Below are 17,126 nucleotides of genomic sequence, written 5' to 3'. Positions count from 1 at the left end.
ACTGGTGTTTGTCAAATGACCTGATTGTGTGTTCTCTGACAGTCTTCAGGTGACCGGAAAAAAAAGAAGATGGAACGTTGCAGAAACGTGGGCAATAGTTAAAATTATGTTTCAGTCTTTTTCCTTCTTCTGAGGGAAGTTTCTACAGAATGAATAGTTTCTGCAGAATGGATAAAAGCTTGCCTGGAAAGAAAGCTTTGGAAAAAGACTGAAGAGAATTCCTCCTGGTGCTCAAAAAGACATGAAACCTAGGCCTTCATGCAACTGCACTTAAGCTGAATTTTTTTTTATTGTTATTGAGGAAGATTGTCTCTGAGCTAACATCCATTGCCAATCCTCCTCTTTTTTTTTGCTTGTATAAGATTTGCCCTGAACTGACGCCTGTGCCAATCTTCCTTTATTTTGTATGTAGGATGCCACCACAGCATGGCTTGATGAGCAGTGCATAGGTCCGAGCCTAGGAATCAGACCTGTGAACCCCAGGCCACCAAAGCAGAGTGTATGAACTTAACCACTATGCCACCAGGCTGGCCCCCAAATATTTTATAATAATAATAAAAAAAGAGCTTATTTTCAGTGGCCGTAAGACCTCAGAAAAGTACAATGCTATCAACATACACAACATCAATGATAACCACAATCAATGTAAACCCCAAACACTTAATTTCTCCAAAGGAATTTCTAGATGTATTCACTGCCAGATTTGTTGTTTCGTTCTCTATCTCTGGAACATCATTTTGTGGAACTGGTCTAACTTATGACAAACCCTATATTTAAAAACTTATTTGAGATAAGGCAGTCATATACAACATGAATGTGTTTTCTTTGAATGAATAATTGAGTATTGAACATCTTTTCTAAAAATTCTAGTAATAAGAGTTGGCTAGAAAGACTAACAATAATAATCCTCATAATATTGCTTCAACTTCAACAACAGTCAAAACTAAAAAAAAAATTCCCCCAAAACAAAAAACAGACACTCCAGCAAAACAAAACTAACACAAAACTCTCACACAATATGCACACATTAATGTTTATAATAACGGAATTATTAGTTCATTTACAGTGCACATAATTTATGGCAAGTGCTGTTCTTAATACTAAGAGTTACTCTGGTAGGAGGAGTAACTCTTAGTATGTGCATGGTTGGTGCCATTCAGTACTTAATTTGGCTGCCTAATTTAATGACGGATCATATGGGTTTGTTAGGTTTTGACTGAAGCAAATCAGGGCTTTGGGGAGGTTTTAAGACTCTTTCACAGAAGAGTCTTGTCTGTCTCTTACAGGTTACACAGGGTTCATACTTTCTGTTTAGAATTCTAAGCGGAAATGGGCTTTTGGTTAGGTGAACATTTGCAAGAACACTTGAGTGTTTTCTAAGTGAGGTTGCTGCCTCCAATAGTTTATGCATGTTTTTTCTGAATTTTTAATTTGTTAGTTGAGAAGTTTAAGGAATTAGCTACTCATGTAGAATGTGCTGTATTTGGAAGGTTTATAACTTATAACATGCGCAGATTGTAAATTATGCTTAAGTATTGGGTATTATTATCATCAGGGTCTCAAATTTACTGATAGCACAAATTGAAATGGAATGTCTCTCCTTTATTTCTCATAACTGTGGTAGACAGAATATTGCCCCTCTGCTCCAAAGATGTCCAGATGGAACTTGTACATATGTTACTTTGCATGGTAAGTGGTCCAGTTTAACCACAAGAATCCTCAAAAGTGGATAACTTTTCAGGCTGGCTGAGAGAAAGAGATATGATGACAGCTATATGGTCAGGGAGATGCTACATTGCTGGCTTTGAAGATAGGAGAAGGGAGCCAAGAGCCAAGGAATGCAAGCCGTTTCTCGAAGCTGTAAAATGAAAAGAAAGGAATTCTTCTTTAGTGCCTCCAGAAAGGAAATAGCCTTTGACACTTGATTTTAGCCCAGTGAGACCCAGGCTGGATTTCTGACACACAGAACTGTGAGATAACAAATTTGTGGTGTTTTAAGCTACTGTGTTTTTGGTAATTTTTTATGGCAGCAATAGACAACTAATACAATAGCTGAGATAAATTTTCTCATGAGCCCCCATCCCTCTGGCCAGCAGGGAAAACAATGTAAACTTATCAAGTCAAACTATTTCAACACCTTCTGACTTAAACAGTTGTGTGTTGAGGTCACTCAGTGTCTTTTGTGTAAATATTTGCTCTCCCAGATTTCCTCTCCTTTTCTATGTTCTTCCCAAGGTGGCCCTCAGGCCAATGGGGTGGAGGGGGCTCATGTATTTTCCTGGCAATGGGCGAGAGGTAGATTGTCCATGAGAAGCCTCTGGTTATGGACCTACTTCCATTAATCTTGCTTGTTGGCCTCTGCTTAACGTGCTGGTGTTGTAGCTTGTCCCCCCGACCACTGGGCCTGCACTGTGTGACTGGTGCTTTGGAGAAAAGAAAAATAAGATGTAGAGAGAATCCTTTCTAAAGAGGAAAAAAGAGGTAAAAATGTAGTATCTTCCTTTACTGCCTAACCTAGACCTTGCCGTTGTCCCTGGTCATTGAGGTCCAATCCTCAACCAGCCCTGGGTTCTGCGGACCAGGTCGTCCTCTTAGTACTTCTGCACTTCTGGGGGGCCAGTTGAGAAGTTTTTTATCTTCTTCCTGCTGTGCCCAATCTATGGGAGGCTATAAACCTTATTTCAGTCTCCTTAAGCCAATGTTATGCTTTGAATCTTGTGCCATTTTGGTCCAAATGGCTCACAGTTTCTCCCAGAGGCTTTGAGTCTTCCATTCTCCCCAGGAAACTGGGTGACCAGTTCTGAAGTTCTTAGAATTCTTGTGCCTGTCTAGATGGACCTAAAGCATTTTCCCCATCTCTGTACACAGAGTTTGGCTAGAGTTTGTAGAACTTGGACCTCTGATCACCTCACACTGCCTCTCTTTGTTCTCTTTCTAAACTCTCCTGGGATAAAAAGGTCTGGATTTTTATTTCTTCTCCAACTCTGGAAGGAACTTTCCCTAGATCTTACTTTCCTTTCCGCAGAGCACCAATCTCACTTTTTAATAGTAATTAAAAAGTAATAATGGGGAAGAGTATCCCCTTCACACTATAGAAGAAACTCTGTGATCCGAATTGGCCATGTTTGTCTCTTGATAGGGTGGCTGCAGGACAATGGGATATTAGAAATTATAAAGACTGAAAATACATTGGTTTGGTGCAGGGGTTGACATGTTATAGCCCGCAAGCTGGCTGATTGTTTTTGTAAACTCTTTTATAGGAATACAGCCATGAGCATTCATTTACCTGTTGTCTCTGACTGCTTTCGGGCTACAACAGCAGAACCGAGGAGTGCGATAGATACTGTATGACTGGCAAATCCAAAAATAATTACTATCTCGTCCTTTAAGAAAGCATTTGCTAACCCCTGGTTTAATGTAGTATTTATCCATTGCTATGTAACAAATAACCCCCAAATCCAGCAGCTTAAAACAACAAACATTTCTTATCTCACAGTTTCTGTGGATCAGAGATCTGGGCTACCTTAGCTGGGTGGCATGTGTCTCTCATGAGGCTGTAGTCAAGCTGCCAACCAGGACTGCCATCATCTCGAGGCTTTACTGGTGCTGGAGAATACACTTCCAAGCACACACAGGTGGTTGTTGGCAAACCTCAGTTCCTCACTGGCTGTTGGCTTGGGGGCCTCAGTTCTTTGCCCCATGGGCTTCTCCATGAGACTGCTCCACATGACAGCTGGCTTCTCCCAAAGCAGATGATCTGAGAGTAAAGAGAGAGAGAGAAAGACAGAGAGAGAGTGAGAGTGAGAGAAATTACAAGATAGAATCAGCAGTCTTTTATAACCAAATCTTGGAAGTGATAGACTATCACTTCTAGAGTATTCAATTTGTTAGAAGCAAACGCTAAGTCCAGCCTCCCACTCATGGAGAGGGGATCATATGAGGGCATGGAGATGAGGAATCAGGGGTCGTTGGGAGACATCTTGGAGTCTAGCTATCACATTTGGTAATGTAGGGGAGGAAGACATTTCCTGTACCCTCTTTGGGTTTTTGGCTGGAGAACGAATTAAATTCACATGAGACAGAATAGCAGGAGAAAATTAAACAAAGCTTTATAACATGCATACATGGGAGAGGCTCAGGCAAGCTGAGCAACTCACCAAAATGGCTGAAGCCACCACCTTAAATACCATATCCAGCTAATGACAAAGGAGGATGTTGGGGGTGGAGGGGGAGTCGATCATGGGAAATTACCACACAGGTACAGTAACAAATGCAGATTTAAGTCCTTGCCTTTGGCACTGATTAAGAGTCTCTAGAGATAAAGTCATCCCCCTCTTCCTGGTACAGAAAGGGAGATAACTTTACAGATGGAGATTTCCTTTACAATGTAAATGTCTCCTAACAAAGGGCAAGCAAGTTCCACTCCTCAGAGCCTCCTTCCCTGTCCCAGTTTATGAAAAGCAACCAGCCCCAGATAATCCTCATGCCAAAGAGACATATCTTGGTGTGGCCAATGCCAGTTCCCCACAGTAACCTCCCTACATTTTTGCTCTTTTGTATCATTATGCTATATATGGACTTCCATCAATATAGCTCTGGAATTTAGGACTGTGAGAACCAAGATAAGCCAGGTAGTGAAGTACTGAAACCATTTTAATGAATAATCTAATCCAAGATAACCATAAAAACGTTGCTAGTCTGGTTGGTGTGTGTGAGCCAAATCCAAGCTAAAACTCAAAAGGTTGGAAATACTTGGGAGCCTAAAAGGAAACAAATGACAAGGATTCAGAGAACAGAGATAGATGGCTACCGCAAGGCTGATTTGTGGTAAGGTGGGCAGTTACGAGAACACTGTACCAACAACGAGAACTTTTTACTTGTTAATTCATTCAATATTCAATAAATATTTACTAAACTCCTACTAAGCTCCAGGTGCTATTGAAGTCTTCATGGATACAGCAGCAAACTTGGAAGCAAAGGTGGCCTCAGGCAGGAAACATCTTATAGCAGGTGCTTCCTTGTATGTTGACAGAGACAACAAGTGACTTCCCAGGATTTGACCCTTTCAGGATTTGTGGACAGAGAAGATATTTACATAAAAAGATAATAGTAGAGTGGAGCTTGCATCCTGGGCTGTGGAGACAAGTTGTAGAAACTTTTTAATGCATTTACAGTCTCTCCTAGTTAAACTGAATGCTTTAAAAATGCTGTGGCCCCAAAGTTTGTGAGTCCAGTCACAGGCACAAGTGGCAGAGTCTGTAAAAGCTATAGACTGTTTAGAGTATCAACACACTCACATGTTTTTTCTTACCTGCTTTAATTAGCATTTTTAGCACAGTCATATCTTTTACTAGGCTCAAACTGTATAGTATATTTATTTAACAATCAGATCTAAAATTTTGCTCTAGAAATCTTACCAATATCCAAAACATTTTCTGCCTCTTGAGATGGATACAGAGAGCAGAGATTGGGGGAAGAGGGAGAGTTTTCTTGGCTGATCCAAGGAAAGTCAGGCTGATTTGTGGTTAAGCTATAAAGGCCCCATATCTATGCTGGCTGGGTGGAGGAAGTAACCATGGCGGCCCAGTGTTGAGGACATTGTAAAAGCTTTTGACCTACAAATGAAGTTAATTTCCTCTATCTGTGTGATTGCAAGTTAGTTTTAGAATCCCATTAGATCCAAATATTCCATTTCCTGTACTTGCATCAATGGCTTATTGGTGTGGAATTTTTTTATGGGTCTCTGGAGAGAATGAAACTAGGAGCTCTGTGGAGTTCATAAGAATGTTTATTTCAGTCATCCACATTTCAAAAGGGAGGGACCAGGAGGAAAGGACAGCCACAAAAATTTATTGTTTTGAATCTGAATCTGTGAGAAAAATAGAAGTGTAATTTTAAAATGAAATAATGGCAAAGCAAAATTTAAGGCATGATAAGCAGCCACAGCCCTCTCTGTGATGGTGAGTCCTTTTTCTTGGAGATTATAGTATCTAAGGCCAGATACACAAATGTTTTGCACTTACTCAGCGATTAAAGGTAAGAGGTTGTGAAACTCTAAATGAACCAGAAAACAGAGGCAAAGGGCTGAGTTTGAGTGAGTAAAGGAAGATAAATCAGATGAGATTGCATGTTGATGACACTCACCAGGGTTGCTCAATAGCATATCTGACAAACAGCAAGAGAAAAAGGAAACATTTTGGCAGAGTCAGCCACCCCCAGCATCTCTCTTCAAAACCCTACTAAGAAATCCCCACCACTGGATGAGTTACTTCCTCTTTCTGCTGTATGAGTACAATGGGAAAAAAATAGACCCTAGAGCTGAAATATTGAAGTTAGGAAAGAGTGGGATGAGTAATAACACAGTAATGAATTAGACCAAAAGGCCTGGAGGTACAGATCTTCTATCTAGAGGGCCTGGATTTAGTGAAGTCCGTTTTGGCACAGTGGATATTTCGACTGTCTTTTTTTTTTTTTTTTTAAAGATTTTATTTTTTCCTTTTTCTCCCCAAAGCCCCCCGGTACATAGTTGTGTATTCTTCGTTGTGGGTCCTTCTAGTTGTGGCATGTGGGACGCTGCCTCAGCGTGGTCTGATGAGCAGTGCCATGTCCGCGCCCAGGATTCGAACCAACGAAACACTGGGCCGCCTGCAGCGGAGCGCGCGAACTTAACCACTCGGCCACGGGGCCAGCCCCTCGACTGTCTTTTTAGGCTGATATGTATGGTCTCCTGTTTATGACTGGTCGCTCTTGGTTTGGTTCATTCATTCTTCCCGCCTGGACTCCAGTGGAACTGCCCCTCCTCCCACTCCCTCCTTGGTCCTGCCATGTCTGCTTTGGAAACTCTTATGCTTTTTTCAAAGCCCAACTTAAATCTATCTTTCCTCCAAGAAAATTCAGCTCTCCCAGTCCACAATTAACCTCTCTTTTCTCCTCTTAATATCTTCAGCCATTTATTAAAATGGTCACAGTAGCTTTTCTACACAAGGTATGTATACATTTTCTGTCGTCTCTGTTGAGTTGAAGTCTCCAGAGGGCAAAGGGCTTGTTATGAACATCCTCATATTTCCTATAACATTTACTCAGTGATATGAGGGATATAAAAAGCCAATATAATAAGTCAGTGTTGACCGACTTAAAGTGTAAACTAACTCAATAGTTTTAACAGAGATTAGCAGCATCCTAGGCAAAAGTCTCTTAACGTTCTTGCAGATAAAACTAATTAACCTTGATCTCCTTTTGCCTTATGTAGAATTCTGATGAAATAAATAAGGCTATTTATTCTTTCAGAAAAATCCTGGGGAAGCTATTTTATTTTTATTTTAGAATTTTTTTATTCAAAAGGAAAAAAGGAATTGATTCCATCCACCGTTGAGTTCCTTGGAGGCACGAGGCCATGTGGTTGCCTTTTGGCTTCAGATTAGAGCCATGGAAGGTTCTAGAATAGTTTAATTCTTTCCTCCCTTGTAGAGAAAGCTTTTAAACAGAGCTCCATGTTGTAAAAAAGCAACAGAATGGCCATCACTAGATACTATGGTTTTCTCTTTTCTTTTTCCCTCCCAAGCCTCTCAAAAGCATAGTTTATGGCTGTTGGTTACACTTCCTAGATATGCCTTCCTTTCCTAACTGTTTGCAATTGACTGGCTTTGATCTTCATCACACTCCAGAAGCACTTCTCTAAAAGGTCAGTTGTGACTTCCTTTTTGTCAAAATCTCTCAGCTGCATTTGCTGCCGATAACCTCCTTATTTTGACTCCTTGCTGCCTTGGCTTTGACATTGCTCTCCCTAGATTTTCTCCTAGGGGGAGGGGAAAATTAATTTGTTAAACACACATGTTCCCACTAGGTGCTTTCTGTGTATCATTCTTTGAGCTTCATGACAACTCTCTGAGGCAGGAGCATTCTTGCACACTATCACTTGAGTATAGACATTTTTGTTTTGTCCCACTTGTCAGTCATTTCATACAGGAGTAGTTCTTGTGTGTCTTAGCTGGTTACAATTTCCTTGAAAATGGAATCTGCACCCTCTACCTTTTCTCTGTCACTCACAGTGCCTGACACAGCAAATATTTTCAGAGTTTAATAAATATTAGTTGACTGATTGTAAGTGAAAATGCTCAGACCTTGAAGATGAAGACTAACATGCACATTGACCAGTTTTTGTTGAACATCTCTGTTTTTCCAAGTGCTGGCAGAAACTTCCTTTCATATACCGTCTTAAAAAGAACCAAACCTCATTCATGAAAAGATCATGTTTGACACTAAGATTAGAAAACCATTAGCAACCGTCACATGTAGGTCAGAGTGGGCTTCCTTCTAACGATAGGAGAACCTCTCAGCTGGGAGTGCCGGGACCAAGAGGCCTCTGAATTAGATCAGATAGATTATATTTATTATCTGCTTTGGGCAGCTTTGCCCAGTTTCTGAGTCAGATGCACTGAATTTGCACTTTCTGTCTGACACATGCATCTTTTATCCCTCACTTCCATGTGAGATTAGGACCAGTCCAGGGTGAAATGGGGGAGTGGGGGTGGTGCTGATGAAGTTAGTCTGTGTCACCCTCTCCATTTCCTCTTACACTCCCTTTAATCGCCTTTCAGTTCCTCCTTTCCCACCAGGTGCCAGAGAGGCTATGCTTCCCCATAATCTTTCTTGTCATGGAGGAAGTGGTGGGAACTAACTTTTTTTTGAAAGCATACTTACTGTGAAGCTTGCACATTATTAGGCATTTAGAGTCATTGTTTCATTTCTTATCTCTTGGCAACTCCATGAGGTAGATTTTATTATTTTTTATATCATAGAGTTGAAACTGATGCTTTGAAAGAATAGAAAATTTGGCCAAATTACATAGCTTGTAAACACACAGGTGGAATTTAAAGCTCAGTCTGTCTGACCTGAAAACATCAGGCTCCTTATGTTGTATAAGGTTACCTCCTCAGAAGGAAAAGGATGATGTAAAATTGTTCCCCATTGAGGGAGGGCTTTGTAGCTTCTGGGAGAGAGAACCCTGCTTTTCCAATAGAGCTCCAGAAAATTTGCCGTGGTCAGAGGGCCAGGGCATTTGGGGTGGAGGAGGCTATGTTTTCTCTGCCCAAAGGCTGATTTGGGACAGGATCCTCTTGTCCTTCATGTGCTTCATAGCGTTCCATCTGACCTCTCCAATTAAGCATCTTTAGCTACCTGAGGTATACAACCTAGGATTCAACACTTAGAGAGTTTTTTCTTTGGTGGATGTTCTTTCGTTAGCCCTGGGAAAATGAATTTAGTGTGTTAGGTCCTTCCTTTTAATCAAAGGAAATGCCTAGGTCATAATAAGGAGCAAAACCTTCCCATGAACAGTAACTCAACTGACCATGGGCATGTGTGTGCAACGTTCAGATGAATCCCTCGTACTGGGTGATGTCATGGTGCTCACCTGTGACTTGATGGGTGATGCAGCCTGGCAGAATTTTAGAAGCTTCTTCAGGGCAAGGAGCATGGCTATAACAGTGAATGGGTCCTCATTATCCAAAGAAAATTAGTAAATATATATATATATATATATATATATGAATATGTATATTTTCAGAAGCTTTAACTATATACGTATGTGCATGTGTGTGTGTGTGTGTGTATATATATATATATATATATATATATATATAACTTTTTTAAAGCTCCTGAAAATGAATCCACTTAAAATATTTTTAAAAGTAATTAAAAGAACCAAGATTTGGTCTGTATCTTCAAAGGGAAAGTAAATCTCATGGTGACAATTTGTTTATTCTTACTTACATTTAAATAAATTTAAGTTAAATTATATCTAGTACTTTAAGAAAACAAACAAAGATGAATCAAACACTGATCATTCTTTTCCAGACTAATTTCTTTAATAAAATCATATGAGAGCTATATCAAAGTCTTCACTTAATGTATGTATGCCATTTGCAATGTTATCACAATGGAGGTAATTTTGGCTTTGAGTGAGGGCTTCACCAATTTTCCTAGATGTCTCTCTTAATCCTTTTTTTTTTTAATCAAATAGTTGTTTTTTGCCATGCCTATCACATCAGTATCCTTGTTGATTTCCTATTCATTAAGTTTTAATAGGTCCACCTCTGCCAACTCTTCTGGGTTATTTTTGTGTTCCAAGAAGTTTTTCAACATCACTTTCATCAATCTTATGAAATCCTACAACTTTTGCAATGTTTGTCATTTTGCTTGGCAATCCATTGCATTGCATCTGCGTTGTTTGATTAAATGTCTACAACATCCGCAGTGTGAATTGGAGCTGATATTGATATGATGGGTGGAGAAACAAGCTAGGGTTGAGTGGAATGGGATAAGTGGTGACTAGTATTACAAGAGATCTGTCAGTCCATTTGTGAATATTTTTGTGTCATGATGCCTCTTTGCTTCCGTAAGCAACCAAGTAATTATTGGATGGGGCATAATACATGTTCAAATAATGACCCCATAGGCTCAAATAGTTGTTGAATGGAGTGGAACTGACCTTTCCTGGATCTGCTCTCAACTTATAAATATAGCAGATGTTAGGAGCCTACAGGCCTGGGTTGCACATAGATTAACTGAATCCTGTTCTAACTATTTTGGTGTGCATGAATAAAGCTGAAAGCATTCCAGAACTACTGAAATGTTAAATCTCCAATCCAGAGATCTGCTTGAAGGCCCATAATTATCTCTAATGTGATGCCTTTCAACAGATCTAAGAATTTGCATAGTTTTGATTCAAGGTGGGCTAAGGGGATGGTAAAACCAGATGAGACTTGGGTTCCAGGCCTGTTCTATTATTGCTATATTATGCCTTTTGAGGTATGTGTGTGTGTGTGTGTGGCGGGGGTCGGGGAGGGGGCTGACTAGCTTCAATAGAGTTCAATATTATGATCTTTGTTTCTTTTAACCTCTTTTATCATTATATTCTGTATGGATATAACTTAATAAATAAGAATCCATTTAATAGGTCAGTGGGAGAGGCTGGCATGTTTGCTAACTACTTGCCTCTAACTACATATGTATGACCTTGTATTTGAATTTTATTATTCAAACATTATTATTTGCAAAACATACAAGCATTTCAAAGTAACACTTTTTTTTCATAGGTGGAGAGAATAACGAAGGCTTACATTTTCCTCTTTGCTTCTTCGGCATGCTGTTTATAAGACCTGTTGTTGTTGTTCCTGTTGTAGTTGGATGTGGGGTTTTTGGTTAAATCTGTATATTTCTTCTGATTGGATTGCAAGCTCCTTGAGGGAAAAACCCTTGTCTTATTTGTTTCACGTCTGAAGGATCTGACATAGGACTCCATAAATGTCTGTTACGTTGTTCTGTAATTGAGGTAGAAATGAAGAGCCTGGCTTAGAAGGAAGAAAATGGTAAATTACTGTGGTGGAAGTGAAGTGGGTTGTACTGACTTTGCAAGGACAGGAAATAAAGCAAGGTTAATTGGTGGAAGGTAAGGCGGAGGGCAGGTTCTCTGTGGTGTATTATGAAACGGGCAGAGGCCAAAGTACAATGATTATTCCACTGAAAAACAAATAAACAAGCTGGCACATGCTTGCCAGAGCACATAGAAACTTGGAGTCTGTGAGTAGCTAGATGCTCTGTGCTAGTGACAAGCCACGAGGCTATTTGCATAGTCCCTTAAGCCTTTAATTCACACTTTTTCAAAAGTGCTTCAATAGAAAATGACTCTTTCTAATGACATGTCAATGAAATTTAGCCAGTAACTAATACAAGGTGATGGAATCTTCTTAACATAGAGAATTTAATTTTTAAAAATTAAAAGGAGACTTTAATTTTCACAAATCTCCATTTTAAGGAGATTCTATCACATCAGAAACTTCGAATGCCCAACAGAAAGAGGGCAAGAAGGTTTTCTGGAAGCCACGTGTCTGCTGAATGTATCCACAGACCTATGAAGAAAGAAGAGCTTAATTAGACAGATGAGCAATTTCCTGAAAAGACACATGCAGGCATTGGATTTCTTCTCATTTCCTCTAAAAGAAGCACGGAAACCATCATGATTAGCAACTCACTGTTTTGGAGCTTAGCCATTCTCCAGTGTATTTTCACTTGGTGGGAGTGAAGGAAGGTGATGCTGTTGCTATTGGGTTGGGTTGTCTTAGTCATGAATGTGGAGCTCTGCTATGCAGAATGTGTGTCAGGGGCTTGCCCTGTGGTGTAGTGGTTAAGTTTGCATGCTCTGCTTCAGAGGCCTGGGGCTTGTGGGTTCAAATCTCGTGTGTGGACCTACCCACCATTTCTCAAACCATGCTATGTTGGTGTCCGACATACAAAATAGAGGAAAGTTGCCATAGATGTGAGCTCAGTGACAATCTTCCTCATGAAAAAAAAAAAAAAAAGCACAAGAAAAGAAAATAAAAAAGAGTGTGTGTTAAATTGAGTTCCATATTATCTGAATGTAGGATTCTACTTTGTGGCTTGTCCTTAGTTAAGCTGCAATTGCTTTAGCCAGAATAATGTTCTAAGTCACCTCCCCTTGCTTTCAGTGGCTCAGGAAACAGAAACTAATTTTGATTTCAACTAAGCCAAACTTGATTAGGAAAGGGTATGTAATGTTACTGAATGAAAGCAAGAAGTTCCTGCCCAAGCCAAATGTGTACTTTTAAAAATATTCTACTGATACTTTCCCGTTTGATTTATCCATATCATCTCCATCTTTTCATTTCAGGTCATATGACTGAGAGCTTGCAATACTGGAAAATAAGAAATGGTGTTATCAACATTGAAAAACTAACACTGACATGGAAGATCAGAATTGAAAGCCCTCTCTGGATAGCATGGACCTTGACTTTCATTTCTCAGTGCTTCTGCTTCTTGGAAACAAGGAAGTTTGTTGGTCTTTCTTCGTTTCCTTGTGCTCACTTGTCCTTTTTTTTCTTGGTGTTTTACAAAACTGAGTCATTGAAACTCTTCCCATTTCACCACCATACAGCCGTAGGGTAATCATCTAGAAAAGAAAGCTTTTTATTATTTGTAAGCTGTCAGAAATCCCTGTTATTAAGCCTCATTACAGGTCACTGACTTGAGATACTTTGAATTTGTTTTAAAAAAAGTTGGCCAGTGATTAGGAATGACTATTCTTGCTAGAGTTGTTCTTTCAGTAGTCAAGTTTAGGTATGTATTGGCCCAACTGAAGTTTAAAAAGGATAAGTTGAGTATGAGGCTTCAATTAAATTTATTTCTGTAAAGAATTGCTAACGTGCTCTTTTAAACCAGAAATTAATTAAGGATTTTAAAAAGTAGAATGCTGGGAGTGAAACATTGAGAAAGATGAGATTTTGACAGCTACTACAAGAGGCAACGCAAGCTGGGAGAGAGAAAATCAGCAGACTCCCTGGGTTGGCCAAACAGAGTCAGTCTGCAGCGTTTTTACTTTAGTTCAGAAAAGGACCCCTATTAGTCAGCGTCCTCCAGAGAAACAGAACCGACAAGAGATTGTATGTGTATATACAGATTTATCATCAGAAACTGGCTCATGTAATTATGGAGGCTGAGAAGACCCATGATCTGCCCTCTGTAAGCTAGAGACCCCAGAAAACTGGTGATATAATTCAGTGCCAGTCCAAAAGCCTGAGAACCAGGGGAGTCAATGGTGTAAATCAGACTCCAAGCGCAGAAGAGATGAGATATCGCAGCTCAACAGTGAAGTAGGAAAAAAGGGACCTCTTTCTTCCTCCTTTTGTTCTATTCAGGCCTTGAACAGACTGAATGATGCCCACCCATACTGAGAAGAGCCATCTACTTTACTGAGTCCACCAATTCAGATGCTAATCTCATCAAAATGCCAAAATCTGTATTAGTCAGGGTTCTCCAGGGAAATAGAACCAATAGGACAGATTTACTTATTTATTCATTCATTTATTTCTTTATTCATTCATTCGTTTATTTATTTATTACAGGATTTGGCTCACTGGGCTGCCCACCCACATTGACGAGAGCGAGCTTCTTGACTCAGTCTACTGATTCAAGTAATAATACTAGTCTCTTCCAGTGACACCCTCACAGATACATCCAGAAATAATGTTTAACCAGCTATCCGAGCACCTCTTAGCTCAGCCAAGCCAAGTTGACACATAAAATTAACCATCCCAGAACTCCTTCTACGAAGTAAGAGATTAAGCTTGACACCAGAATTGGAGTATATGGGAGCGATTTGTAATGTTCTTCTGGTGGTTTTGAGACGTTTCAAATCACCAAAACCATCTTAGATATCATCTAATAAATTAATAGAATTCACCATAGTAGATTTCACAAAGAGGGGAAGTTCTGTAATAGTTCCAAATGATCTCAATTAGTTTATCATTAGAAGTTAATGAAAAGAAGCAGGGAAGCGTGTGAACTCAAATTTTAGTAGAGCTAAATTTTTAACATTCTTCTCTTTTCTTGTTCTACACTCTATATAACACTGTGGCATTGATTTGCTGCCTGCAAGAACCTCCCACCCCACACACATACACATAAAATTACTTTAGAGTAGATGTTTAGTGGAGGTCCAAGCAGGAGTATTCAGGCCAAGCCTAACCATCAGGTGTGTTTCGTCTGCCTCTGCAGAATGCTTAAATTTTTAAAAAATTTATGTTCAACACTGAAGCATAAATCTAAATTTCTGGTCTTTCTTGAAAAATAGAGAGATTTGGTATTGCTGGACCTATAATATCCATGTAGCCCGAGAAGCTGGAGCTGAGTAGTGGCCCTCCCATCCCATTTCCAAGGGCCATGAACAGTACTGTTTGACACAGTCCTCACCACTCCCTAATTTCTTCTCAACATTGGGAGCCATTTATGATCAAGGTTGGGCTTTTGTTTTTCTTACAGTTAAGTGAGCATAAAATTGCACTATTTTTAAAACCTGTATCTTTTTCAAAAGAAGACAAATGACAGATAGATTGAGAAGAGTATATGTTTCAAGAAAAAGAGGAGTGAGCATATTACTTATAGATACAAAGACTATCCTTAAATATTTGTTTTAATTAAAGCATACCTGTTTCACCTAGCTATGTAATGTTACCTGGCTGGTCTACCTCAAGTTAATGTACTTGCATGTCCCTTTTAGGAATTTGAGAATAATGTAAAGTAATACTTTTGCTAACAAAAAAGATTCATTTCAGAGACTTGCTTTGTGGTATTAAACTTTGTCATCAGCAGGTAACAATGATGTAGAAGACACTAGGCTATGTCCTTTGACTTTTTCTCTTCTTGACGAGCCTTCTCCTTGGGACTCCCTGGATCATTGTGTGCATGTTCCTATCTTATCTGGATAATTCTCTACTCACTGATGCAAAGGACTCCTGCTTCTGGGACCTGGGCTCTGATCTATTAATTTTTGGTTGTGTGTGTGCATGCCTGTGCGCATGTCTACGTATGTGTATGTTGGGGGAATGTTGGGTGGGGAGCAGGTAGGGTGGGTGGTGGTGATGGTAGCTGTGGGAATTGGCCCATTTCTCAGTGGGATTCCAGTTCAGACCCATCTGTTGAAGATCTGAAACAGCACTATGGTTACTTTCTCAGATGCCATTGGCATTGAGAAGACTGAATTACAGTAGTCCCTCTTTATCCTTGGGGGATACGTTCCAAGACCCCCAGTGGATGCCTGAAACCACAGAAAGTACTGAACCTCATATATACTATGTTTTTTCCTACACGCAAATACCTATGATAAAGTTTAATTTATAAAGTAGGCAGAGAAAGAGATTAACAACAGTAACTTCTTTTGGGCATATCTGAATTGCCAACATCACTACTCTTGCACTTTGGGGCCATTATTAAGTAAAATAAGTGTTACTTGAACACAAACACTGTGATATCGCCACAGTCAATCTGATAACCAAGATGGCTACTTAGTGACTAATGGGTGGGTAGCAATGTACAGTGTGGACATGCTGGACAAATGGATGATTCATGTCCTGGGCAGGCCAGAGAGGGATGTTGTGAGCTTTCATCATGCTACTCAGAATAGTACACAATTTAAAACTTACGAATTGCTTATTTCTGGAATTTTCTATGTCATATTTTCAGACTAACATCCACTGTTGGTAACTGACACTGCAGAAAGTGAACCATGGATAAGGGGAGACTACTGTATCCATTTCCTTCATGCCCGTGTTTCTGTTATTAGAGAATACATTGTTCACTGAAGGTTTCTTAAGCAGTGTATAATTGTGTGTTCATACTTAAGATTTTTTTCTTGGTATGAGGATCGAATTCTAGATGTAGAGTCTTATTATCTTTTACTTAAATCAAAGCTTTGAAATTGTGTTAAAGAGTCTTATAGAAACAGTCCAGGCTCTTTAGGACCAAAGTCCAAGTTTTTTGGTGAGGAAAACTTGCCATGAGCTAACACCTGTGCCAACCTTCCTCTACTTTGTATGTGGGATGCTGCCACAGCATGGCTGATGAGTGGAGTAGGTCCATGCTGGGATCCAAACCCGTGAACCCCAGGCTGCCAAAGCGGATCTTGCGTAACTTTAATGACTCTGCCCCAGGGCCGGCCCCCAAAGTCTAAGATTTTTAACAAGACTTGGTGAGTGCTGTCTCATTCTTTTGAAACAGTGATTATGCAGATATCGATATACAGTTCACTTTTTTTTAAATGTCCGCAATGTCCATGAATTGAAATTTTACCAGGTTAATTCCGTTGCCTGGTCCTAAGCACTGCGAGAGAATAGAGGACCCAGAATCAGATTCTGAGCAGACTGAAAATTTAGATGGGAAGGCAAGACATGCAAGCATAAAATGGTTTGATAAAGTAAACTTTTCATCAAATGATTATGTCCACCCGAGGAGCAGTGGCAGGAAATGACAGATTCTGTTGTAATTGCAGAGAAAACTATTGAAAAATTCCTCCCACATCATGTCAACCTGAATTAGTTAACATCTTCCCTAGGAGAGACTTGAACCTGAATTTCAGCAAATTTAGCCTTCATGAAAAGGATAAAAGGGCATAGATTGTACTGATTGTTCATGTAGCACCAAAGCAATCGTTGAAAAGAGGGAAAAATAATCTTTTAATTTTTACAGCATTCAAATAATTTCTTTCTGCCTAAGTCTTATTTTTCTCTGAATGGAAATTATGAGCAGACACAAACAGAGGGTAGATTTCTCTCTCT

General features: G+C 39.6%; 1 long non-coding RNA gene across 1 annotated transcript in view; it reads left to right on the top strand.

Moving 5' to 3' along the window:
• Positions 1–15,194, top strand: part of LOC138921278 (uncharacterized) — a 63,834-nt gene extending 48,640 nt beyond the window's left edge. Inside the window, exon 3 of the long non-coding RNA XR_011433726.1 lies at positions 12,689–15,194. This is a non-coding gene — a long non-coding RNA (uncharacterized lncRNA). The remainder of the gene's footprint in view (positions 1–12,688) is intronic.
• Positions 15,195–17,126: the final 1,932 nt, after the last annotated feature.

Source organism: Equus caballus, chromosome 28 (genome assembly GCF_041296265.1).
Source record: "Equus caballus isolate H_3958 breed thoroughbred chromosome 28, TB-T2T, whole genome shotgun sequence".
Lineage (NCBI taxonomy): Eukaryota > Metazoa > Chordata > Mammalia > Perissodactyla > Equidae > Equus > Equus caballus.
The sequence above is the reverse complement of the archived record's forward strand: the minus strand, read 5'-3'. Positions and strand labels throughout refer to the sequence as shown.